The following is a 17,027-nucleotide window of genomic DNA, read 5'->3' on the forward strand; positions in this document are numbered from 1 at the left end:
ACCCCCACCCCCCGTGAATGTCTATTTATTTCTGTTTCCATGGCAGTGCCCTGGGAGCCAGGGCTCCTGCCCCCGGGCTGTAATTTTCCTTTTTGCAGCCTCTTGTCCTGCTGCCCTGCTGCCTCCACTGTGCCCTTGAGGGTCTGGGATGCCCTTGAGCCCCAAAAGATGGGGCACTGTGGAAAATCCACTCAGTCATGCCTGGGGCTTCCCTGCCTCCCTTTTCCTGGCTACACAATGCCCTGGAACTGCAGCCCTGTTCTCTCTGAAACCTCCACCCAGTGAAGCCTCACCCCTCCCCACCACCCCTCCTCTATCCCGACCCCGCCTGGTGCTCTGGACTCCCCCCGGCCACAGCCGAGTCTGCTCCTGGCCCTGGACCAGTGGGCCTGGCTTGAAAGCAACGTGGCCGTCTGGGCCTGGGCCGGGGAGCAATATGATTTCCAGCCGGCCTTGGCACTGCTCGGCGGGTGCAGGAGGAGGTGTGAGGGTGGGGTGCCCAGAGGGGGTGGGGGGCAGCACTCTGTGCAATGCCAACAGAGACGGTTTCACATTTATTTGGTTTCCAAATCACAGAGTCACTGAGGTGGAGGAAACCCGTTTGTGGTGAGTTGACAGGAGTCAGAGGCTGTTAGGATGGACCTGCTGGTGGGGCAGACACGCCTGTCCCAGCAAGGTGGTTGTGCCCACTGGACAGGCAGATAAAGTGAGGCCAAAAAGGCCTGGCAGGGGCAGCTCACGGGAGAGGGGTCCCAGCTGCAGCCCCCCGATTTTGGCTCCAGGCCGTGGGCTCCTGGGATGCCTCTAGGATGATTCATGCATTGGTGCTTGGGCCAACTCAGCGGCCCACTCCCTGCAGGCTCTGCCCAGGAGCTGTGGCATCCCCAAGACATGCTGGGGCCCTGGGGAGCTTTGTGGGGGAACTAGAAACATACTTCCCATGAATGTTCCTGACCAGTAGAGACTGCCAGGGTGTGTCCTTGCCCGTTTCTGATTTGTTCGCACAGAACTTCTTCTTCTGCATGGGCTCTGCCCAGTCCTGATGGGTCTCCCGGGCCTTTTATCTGAGAAACAGGAAGCTTTGAATTTTGCTGGAAGAAAACTAAGCGACCAGCCTTTGGCCATCTGCCTTGAAGCTGACCTCTGGGTTCCAGCAGCCTCCGAACTGGATGCAAGGCCTGTCTGTACCCCAGCGTCCCAGTGGAGGGCAGGTTGGGGGCAGGTTGGGGGCAGGGTGGGGACCAGGAGCCCAGGCTTTGTGCTGCCACTCTGGGGCCTCAGCTGTAGGAGGGGGTCATTGAATGCACCTGGTGGTGCTTGCTGAATGGCCTCCTTTGACCCCTCCTTGGTCCACACCCAGACCATCCCCCGGGAGACTTTGCTGCCTGCCACGCATCTGTCTTTGTTGGCCTGGGCCTGGGTCTCCTGTCCACCGCTCTGGCCGGGTGGCCTGGGCTGTGCCCGGTGAGGGTGGGACCCTGTGGGTCTCCACAGAGAGTGGAGTAGGGAAGGGAAAACGAATCTTATCTGCATGTCACAGATGGGGAAACCGAGGCACAGTGACTCAGATGGGGAAACCGAGGCATAGTGACTCAGATGGGGAAACCGAGGCACAGTGACTGAGATGGGGAAACTGAGGCACAGTGACTGAGATGGGGAAACTGAGGCATAGTGACTCAGATGGGGAAACCAAGGCACAGTGACTCACACACAGGCACAGGGATTGGCTCCACCACAAACACACTCCTGTTTCTGAAGAGTTCTGCTCAGGAAAAGGAGTGGGGGTGCTCCTGGAGGGAGGGAGCGGGGACCACCCTGTGTGGGGAGCAGGAGGGCGTCACCATGGTGGGAGGGAGGCCGTTCCCTCTGTGAGTCCCCTGGAAGGGTTTCCAGGGAGGAGGAGCTGAGTCCAGGCCCCTCTTGCCTCCCCAACCCTGCAGGGCAAGGGCGGAGCACCAGGCGCCAGGCACCAGGGGCTGCTCTGTAGGGGGCAGTGGGCATCGTCAAGACCCCCGTGCCCCAGAGGCCCAGAGGCCTCTGCCCACAGCATCAGGGCTAGTGAGTGGCAGGGGTGGTGTCCATTCTACCATGGGCCTTGAGGGCCGGCATCCACACAGCAGCTGCCCAGCGCTGGCACTCAGGTCTCTGATGCTGTAGAATAAGTGGGTAGCCGCCCAGCCATGCATGTGTCTGTGTGTTGGGTAATCTTTCAGAGAGCCGGGGTCCCCTGAGTGGGGCTCACAGGGAGGAGACCCCCGTTGATTGGACTGGCTGCTGCCTCCTTCCTGAGAGGGATAAGGGGCCTGCCTGGGGTCCCCTGCTGCCGTGGTGGGGTGGGCGTGGCCTCCGTGAGTGGCTGCCTTGGGCCCTTCCTGGTTTCAACCCCTCTGACCCCGTCCAGTCCAGATTCCCTGACTGACAGCGGCCAGTGGAACCCTGTCTGGAATTTAAGGGCCCCAGGAGGGGGAAAGGGACTGGAGTGTGACTTGGACCCTGGAGGAATAGCCCTGCTCCATGGTGGGGGTGGCGAGGGCTGACCGTGGGGTCTGATGGGAGCACCGCCGCTGGAGGAGCCCCACTCAATCGGGTCGGGCACCTGCCTTCTCCCTGACATCTGCCCCTCTCTGCCATTCCATCCCGGGGGCCCCTGCCCTGAACAACTCGGCCACTCCTGGGGTGGGCACACGGGGGTTGCCCGTCAGGCCCCCCTTGGACAAGGCTTGTGCTACTGACCACCCTCAGGTCAAAGCCAGAGCCCCAGAGACTACGTGTGAAATCGTCTCAAGGACAAGGAGGGCTGCGGTTCTGGGCATTCCTGGAGGCTCCTGGTTCCTGGTCCCTGATCCCCCCTGCGTCCTGAAGGGACCATTTCCTCACCCCAGTGGTCGCCACGAGCCTGGAGCTGAGCCAGACAAACCTGGACAACTGACTAGTGGGGGGTCACCTCCCAGCCTCAGTTTCCCCTGTGGGGTAACAGCTCGAGCTGCACCCTGGGGCTGAGGTGGGGACCAAGTGAGATGGGGTTTGGAAGGAGATGGGGCACTTCTTTTTAGCCACAATGGTGAGCGTGTCTGATGGGCTTATCTCTCAGGCTAGGAAGCAGAGGCCAAGGGGAGGACTCCACTTCCTGGCTCCTGATTCTTGTCTTTTAGCCCAGCACAGGGCAGGTCTAGCAGGCACCAGTTAAGTGAAGTCTCCATTTAGTGAGTGCCCACTGGAGCTGGCCTTGAGCCAGGGAACAGTGAAACAGACAGAAACAAGCCACACTCCCTGTTCTGGAAGGAGCTAATTTTCAAAAAGATTGCAGTAGGCATCGTCATCAAAGTGGTAGAGAGTTTGGGGTGACCCAGGCAGGATTCAGGACTGCCCAGCCTCCCAGGCCCACCCTGGCAGAAGGCAGTGGGGACATGGGGACAGGGCAAGGGGAATGGGCCAGCTGGCGAGTCCTGGGCCACATTGAAGAATCTGATCTCTTTTTATTTTTGAGACAGAGTCTAGCTCTGTCACCCAGGCTGGAGTACAGTGACATGATCTTGGTTCACTGCAACCTCCACCTCCTGGGTTCAAGCAATTCTCCTGCCTCAGCCTCTGGAGTAGCTGGGACCACAGGCACGCGCTACCATGCCCTGATAATTTTTGTATTTTTAGTATAGACAGGGTTTTGCCACGTTGGCCAGGCTGATCTCGAACTCCTGACCTCAGGTGATCCACCCGCCTTGGCCTCCCAAAGTGCTGGGATTACAGGCATGAGCCACCATGCCCGGCTAAGAATCTGGTCTCTTGGCTGGGTGAGGGAGGATTACTTGAGCCCAGGAATTCCAGACCAACCTGGGCAACAGAGCCAGACCCCCATCTCTACAAGAAATAAAAAAATTAGCTGGGCACAGTGGCTCACAGCTATAGTCCCAATGCTTTGGGAGGCCAAGGCAGGAGAATCACTTGAGCCCAGGAGTTGGAGGCTGCAGTGAGCTGTGTTTGTGCCACTACATTCCAGCCTGGGTGATGAAGCTAGATCCTGCTCTAAAAAAATAAATAAATAAAAAATAATCTAGACTCTCTCCCAGGGCGATGGGGAGCCCCGGGAGAGTAGCACGGGAGTGGCATTGCTGGGGTATTTGTGGGGACCACCTGCTGTCCCCTCCTGCTGACTGGGCCCCTCCTTCGCCCCTGCCCTGCCTCTCCTTGCCGCTCCTGGGTGAGGCTGGCTGCTGCCGTGCAAACAAATGTACCCCGTGGCCTCAAAGAGCCCCTGGGGCTTGTGAAATAAGAGTAGAGTTTAGGAAGATCCCCCACACCCTGCCCCCAGTGGGAGCCCCTCTTGGCCTGGAAGAGCAGGGGTATGGTGGCACTGGAGGGGAGAGCCTGGGCTGGCCCCTCACCTCCTCCCTGCCGGCCTTGCGACGGGGCACGTCCAGCCCCTGCTCCCTCCGACCTGCTCCAGGATCCCAGGGAGGGGCATGTTCGGTCTCCATCCTGCCTGTGTTCCCACTGCTGCTCCATTCCCTGAGGAGCGTGTGCTTTGGGTGAGCGTCTCCACTCTGCCCAGCTGGCCTGAGCCAGGCCATGTCCCATCCCAGAGTGCCGGAGGCTCCTCCGTAGAGCGAGTTTGGTGCGGTTGGCTGCGGCTCAAGGCTCCAGGTGGGCTTGTCCGTCCCGCAAGGGCTCACATGCCAGGCTCAGGTAGGGAAATCAAAGTCCTGGGGGGCCTTCCTGCTTCCGAGGCAGCCCGAGGCAGAGCCGTGGGAAGGGGTCCAGGGCGCCGGGCCTCTGGAGTGGGCAGCCCACTCACCCCTTCCTGGCCATACAGCCTGGGGAAGTGTCCTCGCTCCCCCGCCTCCATTTCTTCCCTGTAAAACTGAGAGAAATCCTCTCTGTGGGGTGAGGGGGAGCCAGTGTGTGGAGGTCAGGGCCCTGCCTGGGGCAGGCTGTTACTCCTCCTGGGGCAGCCACGGTTCCCCTGCCTTCCCACCCGGGAGAGACCTCCTCACCCTCGGCATTGATTTCCCTGTCTCCCCCTCGAGACTGGTGGCCCAGGCCTTGCCCCCTGCACCCATGGCCTTCCTCCTGGGCCTCCAGGTGTACCAGGCTCAAGCAACTCCCTTCCAGAGTCTGAGGAGCACAGGGGCCCATCCGTGCTCCTGAAGGGCTCAGAGCCTTGGGGAAAAGTCTCCTAGAAATGCCGGGTGTGGCCGGGGGAGGAGGCGGGGAGAGCAGGACCCTCTGCTCTTCTGTTTGTGGGCTTGTCTGTGCTGTGTGCTTTTGATGCTTATGTGGTGGTTAGAAAGGGCGATGGTGGGGGATCCAGATGCCTTTCTGGCTGGGAGCCCTTGTGGGGGCCTCAGCTCCCCGGCACACTCCTTCTGGGTGGGCAGAAGCTGGAGCCAGCAGGGCCGGGCGGGAACCCCTCAAGTCGGGAGTGAGCTGTGCAAACCGGCCCAGGCCCGAGGGAGCAGCAGAGCTTAATTAGACCACAAGCCAAGAGGGAGTTGAGTGGAGGGAAAACTTCCTTCCTAATGAGGCCACAGCCGTGGGTTGATTTCCCATGCTCCATCCAGTTCAGGGAGGCTTAATTAGGCACCTACTGTGTGCTAGGCTGGAACTGGCTCAGCATTTCCCAGGCGCACTGGTCCAGAAGGGGCTCCGCAACAGGGGGTCCAGGCTTCCCGAGGAGACAGGGTGGGAAGGAGGAAGTGGCTTTACCATGGAGAGACGGGTGCACCTCAGCCCTTCACTCAAGGCCAGCACCAACTGTGGCGTGCCCCGCTGATGGTGTGTCCCTGATGTGTGTGGGGAGAGGGTGCGTTGCCCCCATGCTCTTCCTCCCAAACTTAACCACCCATCACCCAGCCCATCCGTGAGGCCTGCAGCAGACGGATCTCACCCAGGGATGCCCTACAAACACCTGAGCAGCGCTGCTCAAAACTGCCCAGCATCGAAGACAAGGAAATCGGGAGGCCAAGGTGATCACCTGAGGTCAGGAGTTTGAGACCAGCTTGGCCAACACAGTGAAACCTTGTCTCTACTAAAAATAAAAAAAAAAAAAAAAAAAAAATTACCTGGGCGTGGTGGGTGGCGTGTGCCTGTAGTCCCAGATACTTAGGGGCTGAGGCATGAGAATTGCTTGAACACAGGTGGCAGAGGTTGCAGGGAGCCGAGATCACGCTACTTCACTCTGGCCTGAGTGACAGAGCAAGACTTCAGCTCAGAAAAAAAAAAAAAAAAGAGGCTGGGCGCTGTGGCTCATGCCTGTAATCCGCAGCACTTTAGGAGGCTGAGGTGGGCGGATCACGAGGTCAGGAGATGGAGACCATCCTGGTTAACACAATGAAACCCTGTCTCTACTAAAAATACAAAAAATTAGCTGGGCGTGGTGGCGGGTGCCTGTAGTCCCAGCTACTCAGGAGGCTGAGGCAGGAGAATGGCGTTAACCCGGGAAGCGGAGCTTGCAGTGAGCCGAGATTGTGCCACTGCACTCCATCCTGGGTGACAGAGCGAGACTCTGTCTCAAAAAAAATAAAAACCAAGACGAGGAAAGTCTGGGAAACCGTCACAGCCAGGAGGAGCCCAAGGGGAGGAGACATCATGTGGTGTCCGGGATGGGGTCCTGGACAGAAAAGGGACACTAGGTAATGAAGGAAATCTGGCTAAAGTGGATTTTGGTCACGAGCAGGTGGATGGCTGTGACAGGCCCACGCCAATGCGGATGAGGATGAGGGGTGACAGGGCGAGGGGATATGAGTACTTTCTGGGCTGTCTTCTCTGTTTTGCTGTAAATCTCAATCCATTCTGAAAACATACAATTTGTCAACCAAAAAGGGGTTCCAGGGCAAGCACGGGGGAACGCTGCCCTGCTGTGAAGTCACTGGGCAACCCTGGGTGGGAATATTGGTGTTCAAGGCACTTGGCAATCACCTGGTTATCAGCCACGGCTCAGGCTCCAGAGCTCATGTCAGGTGGCTCCATAGGGAGTTTAATACACAGAGGGTCCAAAAAGAGGTGTATGGAGGGTGAGATTCGCACCCCTTGGGGGCCCCGTGGAAGAAGGGGCCACCTGCAGGAAGTGAACTACAGAGGCCACCCCTGCCAGAGCTGGTGCCTGAAGCAGAGATGTGGGCAGACACCTGGGCCTCCCACCCTCCCACCCTCCCAGCCCCGGCCAGAGCCTCTCAGGGTCAGAACACAACAAGAACCTGGAAATGAACTTTGCTGGGCCAATGCCCCATGCTACTGAGCAGAGCAGGGAAAGTGCAGAGGGATCTGGGGTTCAGCAGACAGAGCCCTGCCGCCCCCAGCGATCAAGGTCCTTGCAGAAAAGAGGCAGAATCAGGGCTGAGAGAGAGAAAGGACAAATCAAGCTCACACAGCCAGGGAGAACTGCGATTGGAATCCGGGGCTCCCGCCTCCTCTAGCCTAAAGATGCTGACTACTTTCTTGGTCACAGACCACGGTGGGGATATGATGCAAGCCACAGGCCCTCTTCCTGGAAAAATGCGTGCAGGTAAATACTTAGCGCACAATCTCAAGAGATTCAAAGACTCCTTGCAGCCCAGTCTAGGACCCCAGGCAAAGGTCTCTTCAGTGGCTCTTGAGTCAGTTCTGCCCAGAGATCAGAGCCACTAGAGTTCTGCCTAGAGTCAGGCGAGACTAGAGAACTGGGGTCCCATGGGCCCCGCCTGCACCCCTTTGGAGGAAGGCAGCCAGGCCGAAGCAATCGGGTTCATAGTGGGGTCTTGGGAAGGACCTGGCTCTGTGCTTTCACACGTTGAGCGCTGACGGCACACGCCTGTCTGATGACGGCTGGTCCAGGCTGCAGCATCTCTGTGGCTCACGGCTCCGTGCTGCCCCTTCTGCGCCTTCCTCGCTGTGGTGGCTGTCGGGTCCCTTACATTTCAGGGACCATCCTGAAAATAAACAGCATGGGAGAAATCTTCCTGCAGGGAGCCAGGGGGACGCAGAGGCTCAGGGATTCAGGCATGCCAGAGCTCAAATCCTGAGAGTCACTTCCCAACGGGGCCTCCTAGACCCTCCCTCTGAACTTGCTGTGAGGGAGACAGGAGAGCTGTGTAATGCCCAGCAGGCGCTGGCTGATGTGTGGACCGTGGCGACCATTGCTGCAATTATTTTATAATCAGAAATATAGGCTGGGTGCAGTGGCTCATGGCTGTAATCCTAGCACTTTGGGAGGCTGAGGCGGGCAGATCACTTGAGGCCAGGAGACCAGCCTGGCCAACATGGTGAAACCCCATCTCTACTAAAAATACAAAAAAATATCCAGGTATGGTGGCGGCGTGTGCCTGTTATCCCAGCTACTCAGGAGGCTGAGGCAGGAGAATCACTGGAACTCGGGAGGCAGAGGTTGCAGTGAGCCAAGATCATGCCACTGCACTCCAGCCTGGGTGACAGAGCGAGACTCTGTCTCAAAAAAAAAAAAAAAAAAGAAATAAAGAAGTTGGATGAGCGTCACCTCCACACTCCAATCTTGCGTGTTGACATCTTACCTTTGGGATGCCTTTACAAATAAAATACTTGGTAAAAAGTGTCTTGTATTTGGACTCTGTAGTGCTGAACACAGTGTGCGTATGTGTGTGTGTGTGTGTGTATATATATATATAATGCCAATATAGTTAATTAAAATACCACTTAATGACTATTGCTTCTGGCTGTTATGAAGTAGCCAGCATAGATCACTACGTAGACAAGCTGGGTAAAATACGAATGCTCTTTTTGAAGACACTGGTGAGCAGCTGAGCCAATCGGGACTCAAAGGGCTGAGATCTCAGCAAAAGGGGAACTGCGGAGAGATGAGCCAACGCTGTTGCTCGCTTTTCATTCAGGGGATTTCCCAACTCCTGCTGCAAGACAAGAGACCATAAACACCCGTGAAGAGGAGGGGAAGCCAGCGGAGTTTCACAGGGCTGACACTGGAGTTTGGACCTGTCAAGGTAGCCAAAAATTGAGTGGCGATCTGAAGATCCTGGGGAGAAAGGTGGTGAAAATAAGTGAGTCTGATGCTCAGAGGTTTCCCTTCTAGCTGTTTGGTGGATGAACGTGTGCAGAGCAAGAAGCTAAGAAGCCCAGAAGAAAGCTACTGAGGTGTCAGAATTTCTAGAGTGTCAGGGAGCCCAGAATGAGAGCTTAGGACTTGCCAAGGAGGAGAAGCTCTAGAAGACGCTCCAGGCTCTCAGCCGGGATGCCAGGAAGCTTAATCGCTATGAAAGGGAACCAGAGGTATAGCCAAGCCTTCACAAATGTCAAGGAAAACCAAGAAACAGGACCCAGAGAAAAAAAATGATGACAGCAACAGCCCCGCAGACTGCTCAGCTATTGGTAGCATCACAGATGGGCTTTCAAATTATTATTCGAGCAAATGGATGATAAAACAGAGAATTTTGCTAGACAACTGGACTCTATTACAAAATGGAAATTCTAGAAAAATGCAATGATTAAAACTAGAAACTTAATAGACAGGCTTAACAGTAGGCTAGGAAATAGAGTTTTAATAAAGTGAAATGATAAGTCAGGAAAAAAACTAGGATGGAACAGAGTGAGTAGAAAAGGATAAGAAACAGACAGAACATGCCATACACATGGGGTCTGGGGAGCAGCTCCATCATGCAGGTAACAGGAATTATAGGACAGAGAGAGAAAGAGGAAGAGAAAGAGAGAGGATAGGGAAAAAGCAATGTTTGAAGATAGAATGGCTGAGGATTTTCCAAAATTGATGAAAGAAAACAAACCCCAGACAGAAGCTCTCCACAGGCTAAGCAGGCTAGGTCCGGGGAGAAGCCATCTAGGCATATTATGATAAAACTACTGTAATCCAAATACAGAAATCTTAAAAGTAGCTAGAGGTAAAGACAAATAGACGAATTACCTTCAAGGGGACAATAAGATTATTTTTCAGCAGAAATGATGGGCTCCAGAAGACAAGGGAGCAATGTGTTTACGGTGCTGGAAGAAAAGAGCTGTCACTCCAGAGTTCTAGACCCAGAGAGGAAGGACATCCTTCAGATACCAAGGAGACTCATCTCAGATCAGAGTTTTGGATGTGTCCATCTCCACCATGAGCTGGGGAAATCTAGGCAATGGAAACACAACTTGTGCCCCTCCGTGCCTCCTGGCGCATGGCAGGTGCACACACACAGTGGGTGGAGACAGGAAGAGCGAGACTGGGGGTGTCCACCTGGCAGGCTGGTGAGCCATGAAGCTGAGTGTGGGGCACAGTGCCTGAAATGCCAGCTTTGAACCCCAGCTCTGCTGCTTAGTAACTGTGAGCAATGATTAATCTTATGTGTCAACCTGGCCGGGCGCGGTGGCTTGTGCTTGTAATCCCAACACTTTGGGAGGCTGAGGTGGGTGGATCACCTGAGGTCAGGAGTTTGAGACCAGCCTGACCAATATGGTGAAATCCCATCTCTACTGAAGATACAAAAATTAGCTGGGTGTGGTGGCGCATGCCTGTAGTCCAGCTACTCGGGAGGCTGAGGCAGAAGAATCGCTTGAACCTAGGAGGCGGAGGTTGCAGTGGGCCGAGATCATGCCACCACACTCCAGCCTGGACAACAGAGTGAGACTCCATCTCAAAAAAACAAAAAACTTACGTGACAACCTGAATGGGTTACGGTGTGCCCAGGCATTTGGTCAAACATCATTCTGGATGAGCTTAACATTTGATTGGTGGACAGTGTGAAGCCAATTTTCCTCCCAGTGTGAGGGGGCCTCATCCAATCCTGAGAAGGAAAGAGTTGCCCTGCCTGGCTGTGGAGCTGGGACATCCGTCTTCCCTTGCCCTTGAACTGACGCTTACACCATTGGCACTCCTGGGTCTCCACTTTGCCTGCTGCAGATGTTGAGACTTGTCAGCCTCCATGGTCACGTGCACAATTCCTTATTTTATAGATCGGTAGGAATATACATAGAAAGTGATGTGAACGTACGTCTCCTATTTGCCCTGTGTCTGTGGAGAATACTCACTAATACACTGTGTGACCCTGGGCAAGTTACTGAACCACGCTGAGCCTCAGGTTCCACATGGACAAATGGGGACAGGAGTAACACCCATCTCATCTGTCTCATAGGAGCTGATGAACAACAGCATGTGAAGTTTGTAGTTGCTCAATAAATACTAGTGATTGGCCGTGTTAAGGCCTTTAGCCCTAGATGATCACCAAAACAAAAGTGAAAGCAAAATAAATACTTCTCCAGCAAAATAAAAACCAAGATAATCAACTTCCAACAGACCTAAACTACAAGAAATACTAAAGGGGTTCTCCAGGCAGAAGAGAAATCATCCCAGATAGAGACGTGGATATGCAGGAAACAGTGACGAGCCACGGAACAGGTAAGGATCTGGGTCAAGGTAAATAAGTACCGACTTTTCAAATAATAATGATTTCTTGGCCAGGAGCAGTGGCTCACACCTGTAATCCCAACACTTTGAAAGGCCAAGGCAGTTGGGTTGCTTGAGCCTAGGAGTGAAAGACCAGCCTGGGCCACACAGGGAGACCCTGTGTCTACAAAAAATTTAAAAATTAGGCTGGGCATGGTGGCTCACACCTGTCATCCCAGCACTTTGGGAGGCCGAGGCAGGTGGATCACCTGAGGTCAAGAGATCGAGACTATCCTAGCCAACATGGTAAAATCCCATCTCTACTAAAAATACAAAAATTAGCTGGGTGTGGTGGCGGGCACCTGTAGTCCCAGCTACTCAGGAGGCTGAGGCAGGAGAATCGCTTGAACCCGGGAGGCGGAGGCTGCAGTGAGCCAAGATCACACCACTGCACTCCAGGCTGGGGGACAGAGCGAGACTCTGTCTCAAAAAAAAAAAATAAATAAATAAAAATAAAAAAAGAAAAAAAAAGAAAAAGAAAAAAAAAGAAAGAAAGTTTGAACTAGAAAGAGTAAAAAGGTAGAAAGATGTTTTATGAAAACATTGACCAAAAGAAAGATGTCTCTGTAACACCAGCTAGTATAAACTTGGAGGCAAAACGTATTACAAAAAAATAAAGATGAACTGTTTTTTGAGACAGAATCTCGCTCTGTTGCCCAGGCTGGAGTGCAGTGGCACAATCGTGGCTCATGCAACCTCCACCTCCAGGGTTGGAGTGATTCTCCTGCCTCAGCCTCCTGAGTAACTGGGACTACAGGCGTGCACCACTATGTCTGGCTAATTTTTGTATTTTTAGTAGAGACAGGGTTTCACCATGTTGGCCAGGCTGGTCTTGAACTCCTGACCTCAGGTGATCTGCCCACCTCAGCCTCCCAAAGTGCTGGGATTACAGGCATGAGCCACCACGCCCGGCTAAGATGGACATTTCATAATAAAAGAATTATACCACCAGCAAAATGTAACAAAGTTTTATGCACCTAATTATAAAGCTTCAAAATATGTAAGGAAAAATTTGGCTAAAAGGAAAAAAACTGGACAAATCCAAAAATCACTAGAAATAAAGGAGATCCAAATACGAGGAACAAACTTGAACTAAATGACAAATATAGAACACAGTGTCCAACAACAGAATAGACATTATTTTCAAGTGCATATGAAACATCAGCCAACACTGACCAAAGCTGGGCCAGAAACAACTAAAATAAGTTTTAAATGATTGAAATCATTCAGAATAGGTTTTCTTACTATAAGATATTTAAGCTGAAAACTCATAACGATCACAACAAAAATAAAACTGGAACATATCCAAATGTTTGGAAATTAAGTGATAACACTTCAAATGGGTCAAAGAAGAAATGAAAATTAAGTTAGAAAATATTGTAAAGTATATGATAATTTTAAAAATGCAATATTAAAACTTATGGGATGTGGCTAAAGCTATGCTCACAGGCAAATTTATAGCCTTAAAATAGATGTATAAGAAAAAAGGCAGAAAAATCAATCACGTAAGGCACTGTAGTGGATGCTATGATGTTCTGCCCAAATGTCCACTCTAAGACTGAAGTGCCCATGTTCCCAGCTGCTAGCCATGTTGCCAAGCTGACCACTTCTCCGGGAATTGCCTCTCCTGAAGGGGCTACCTCCCCCAGGTTTAAGCCTGCTTCCTATAACTGGATGATATGGGAGCACAGAGTTCCTTGCTTTAACTGGGGACTCCAGAATCTAGAATGGGTCTGGCCTTGGGACCAGCCACAACGGCAGGTCCCTGAAAGAGAAATGAGGAAGTGAAGAATTGTGTCTGGTGGGTATATGCGCTCAGTCCTGTGGAGAATATACCTACTTCAGGACATGAAAAGGCGTGCCACGGAGGCAGAGAATGCTGTTGCCATCTAGACATCTGACAAAAGACACATCCAGATGTGTGAGAACTCCTACAGACTGATAAGCAAAAGACAACCAATAGAAAAAGGGGCACAAGTCTGAACAGGCAGTTTTAAGAATTGGATTTCCGGCCGGGCATGGTGGCGCATGACTGTAATCCCAGCTACTCGGGAAGCTGAGGCAGGAGGATCGCTTCAACCCAGGAGGTGGAGGTTGTGGTGAACTGAGATCGCGCCATTGCACTCCAGCCTGGGCAATAGGAGCGAAACTCCGTCTAAAAAAAAAAAAATGGAATTGGATTTCCGAGTGGCCATTAAGCATATGAAAAGTTGCTCAACCCCACTAGTTATGAGGGAAATGTAAGTAAAAGCCCTGTGGTACTGCTAGAACGAATCAAACCAAAAACACGGACACACCCAGTGCTGGTGAGGGTGCACAGCAGCTGGATCTCACACCACTGATGGGTGTGTGGGTCGCTTCTGCTCCCCTGGAAAACTGGTGTTATCTGCAAAGCTGGACACGCTTGGACCCCAAGGCCCAGCAATCCCACCACCCAGTAGCAGGCAGACACCATTGGAACTAGGCACAAAACCAGGAACTACGCATGTGTCCGTTATCAGAATTGATACATTGTGCGTATTCACTGCTGTATACACAGCCCTGAGGGTGGACATGGTAGCTACATGCAGTGACACCGATGACATGCGGATAGGAAGGAGCCATGAAAGGACATCAGAGAGGATTCCACGTGCATGGATTTTGAAACCAGCAAGTCTAACTATGGCTTTGGGAATCAGGACAATGGTTTCGTGGGGGCAGCTGATGGCTGGAGGATGGCTTCCGGTTCTGATCGCGGCTTACTGATCAGCATTTTGTGAAAACCCATCAATCTGCCCGGTTTGGGGGCGTGCTGTTCTGCGTGGTAGGTGCTGGTCAGCAGTTACCTGTTAGTGGCTGGTGATCTGGGCGCTTGGGCACTCTGCAACCCAGCTCCCTCAGGCCCCTGACTGTCCACTGGCCTGTAACTGGTCCCCCCACCCTTTCCTGCCTACACAGCCGTGGACCCGGCCAGTTTGGGCCCAAAGTGTTTCTGGTTTCTGGTGGGGTTTCTTGGCCTCAGTGTCTTGGGCTGAATGACCATGGTAGTCATAGCTTCTACTACCTGTTCTAGTGACAGCATCTTCCTCACTATTGTGGACTGAACTGTGTCCCTCCAAATTCATATCTTGAAGCCCTAACACTCATACGGCGAGTATACGTGGAGATGGGACTTTTAGAGAGTTATGGTTAAGGTTAGATGACATCATAAGGGTTGGGGGCCCTAATCCAATACGGCTGGTGTCTTTAAAAGAAGAGGGGCTGGGCGCGGTGACTCATGCCTGTAATCCCAGCACTTTGGAGGCCAAGGTGGGTGGATCACTTGAGGTCAGGAGTTCGAGACCAGCCTGGCCAACATGGTGAAATTCCCGTCTCTACTAAAAATACAAAAATTAGTCTGGCATGGTGGTGGATGCCTGTAGTCCCAGGTACCTGGGAGGCTGAGGCAGGAGAATTGCTTGAACCTGGGAGGTGGAGGTTGCAGTGAGCTGAGATCACACCATTGCACTCCAGCCTCTCTGTTTCAAAAAAATAAATAAATAAATAAAAATAAATAAAAGAAGAGGAAGAGACACCAGAGACCCCTCTCTCCACGTACACACGGAAGAAAGGGCCTGTGGGGACACGGAGAGAGGGCAGCCTTCAAGAGGAGCCCCCACCAGAAACCAACCAGGTTGGCAATGTGATCTTGGAGTCAGCCTCCAGGACTGCGGGAAATGAGTCTCTGTTGTTGAAGTCACCCGGTCAACAGTGTTTTGTTATGCAGCCTTCGCAGACTAAGACCCCAGACCTAAGGGCGGTGCTGGGGGAGCGGTTTCCTGACCCAGGAGGGCAGGGCCCACTCTGTCTGCTCCCACTGCACCCAAGGTGGGCACCACTGCTTGCTGTGGGCACCAGCTTGGGTCTTGGAGTCCAAAGCTTCTTGAATCTCGGCTCCTCCACTTTCTGGCCTTACTCCTTGGCCTCCCTGGGCCTCAATGTTCCTGGCTGTCGGAGGGGCCAATGGCACCTACAGCACCTTCTGCTGAGGATCTGGGTAGAGGAATTGCCCCAGGGAAGCGCTCAGTAAATGGGGAGCACTTGCTAAGTGGCAGCAGGCTGTGTCTGCCTGATGACCGGAAGGCTATGCCCCAGGTCCAAGCCCTTCCCTGAAGGGCTATGAGTAGGGGCAGGCGCTGAGAGTCTGGAAGATCGTCCCTCACCACACCCTTACTGTTCAATAACCCTTGCTATTATTGACTTCCACGTGGAGATGAGAGGAGGGTGGTCGTGAAGCCCATCCTTGGGGACACAGCAAAACTGTCCCTAGGCCGGGCGCGATGGTTCACACCTATAATCCCAGCACTTTGGGAGGCTGAGGTGGGTGGATCACCTGAGGTCAGGAGTTCGAGACCAGCCTGGCCAACATGGTGAAACCCTGTCTCTACTAAAAGTACAAAAATTAGCCTGGCGTGGTGGCACATGCCTGTAGTCCCAGCTACTCAGGAGGCTGAGGCAGGAGAATCGCTTGAACCCAGAAGGCGGAGGTTGCAGTGAGCCGAGATCACACCATTGCACTCCAGCCTGGGTGACAGAGTGAGACTCTGTCTCAAAAACAAAAACAAAAACAAAAACTGTCCCTAGGAGCATGGCAAGGCACAGGGCAGACCCATCCTCCCTCTCCAAGTTTCTAAAAGAGGCCATTTATGGCATTGTCACTTTTTAATTAGGCTTAGCAATTAAAGAACCAGGAAGATTCCATGGGGGGTGGGGGTACAAGAGCGAGTACTCCGTCCTGGCAGGGTGCTCGGTCTCCCGACTCCACTGGGCACTGTCTCCAGGCCTTCCCAGACCAAGTCTGGCCTGCCCCGGGGCCTCCTATGAGCCCCCATCACTCGTGCCTGGCTGCAGGGCTTCTGCTCCTCCTCCGCTCAGGTCCTGACTCCAGGAGCCTCCCGAGTGCCCGGCCCCTGGCTCCCAGCCCCGGGGCCCCTGGAGGCTCACTGTGCTTCTCTTCTGTGCAGGCTGCTGGGTAGGTTCTGGATTTTTAGGTTTGATAACCACAGATCTGTGCACGATGGGGCTGCTGCAGAGGCTGCATTTGGGGTCCTTCCCGTGTCTGCAACCCAGGCAGGGATAGACAGCGATGACTTCGCCCAGGCACGGATAGACAGCGATGACTTCAGGCTCGGCGTCTTCCAACAGCAAATACATAAATTGACGAGAGTCACAGCTCTCGGGAGGTTGGTGCAGATTATATTTGTGCACTGGGTGGAAGAGATTCCTCTAAGTTTAATTATAATTTAAGTGTAAAATATGCAGCTTCTGCAGGAGTCTCCCGCTTTGTGCATAATTACTGCACTGCTCTCTCCCGGCCGCAGTTACGACGCCTCTGTGTGCAGCGAGCGATTAATTTATAGGCTGGTAATAGGCTAAAACAATATTTAAAGTCACTTTACCCAATGAAGCTTTTAAGGAGGGGTTGAGATAATTACTTAAAGACCCAATTTGATCCCTTGGCGTGGTTCCTGAGCTACTTCAGCCCCACCCTTCCCACCCCGGGCCCATGCACCTGCTGTCAGCTGTGCAGGGCCCCTAGCAGCCCTCATTTGGCAGTGATGACACACAGCCCAGTCAAAGTGAGCACCCAAGAGATGGAGGCCCGGGGACACTGGCCCCT

Source organism: Gorilla gorilla, chromosome 13, assembly GCF_029281585.2.
Source record: "Gorilla gorilla gorilla isolate KB3781 chromosome 13, NHGRI_mGorGor1-v2.1_pri, whole genome shotgun sequence".
NCBI lineage: Eukaryota > Metazoa > Chordata > Mammalia > Primates > Hominidae > Gorilla > Gorilla gorilla.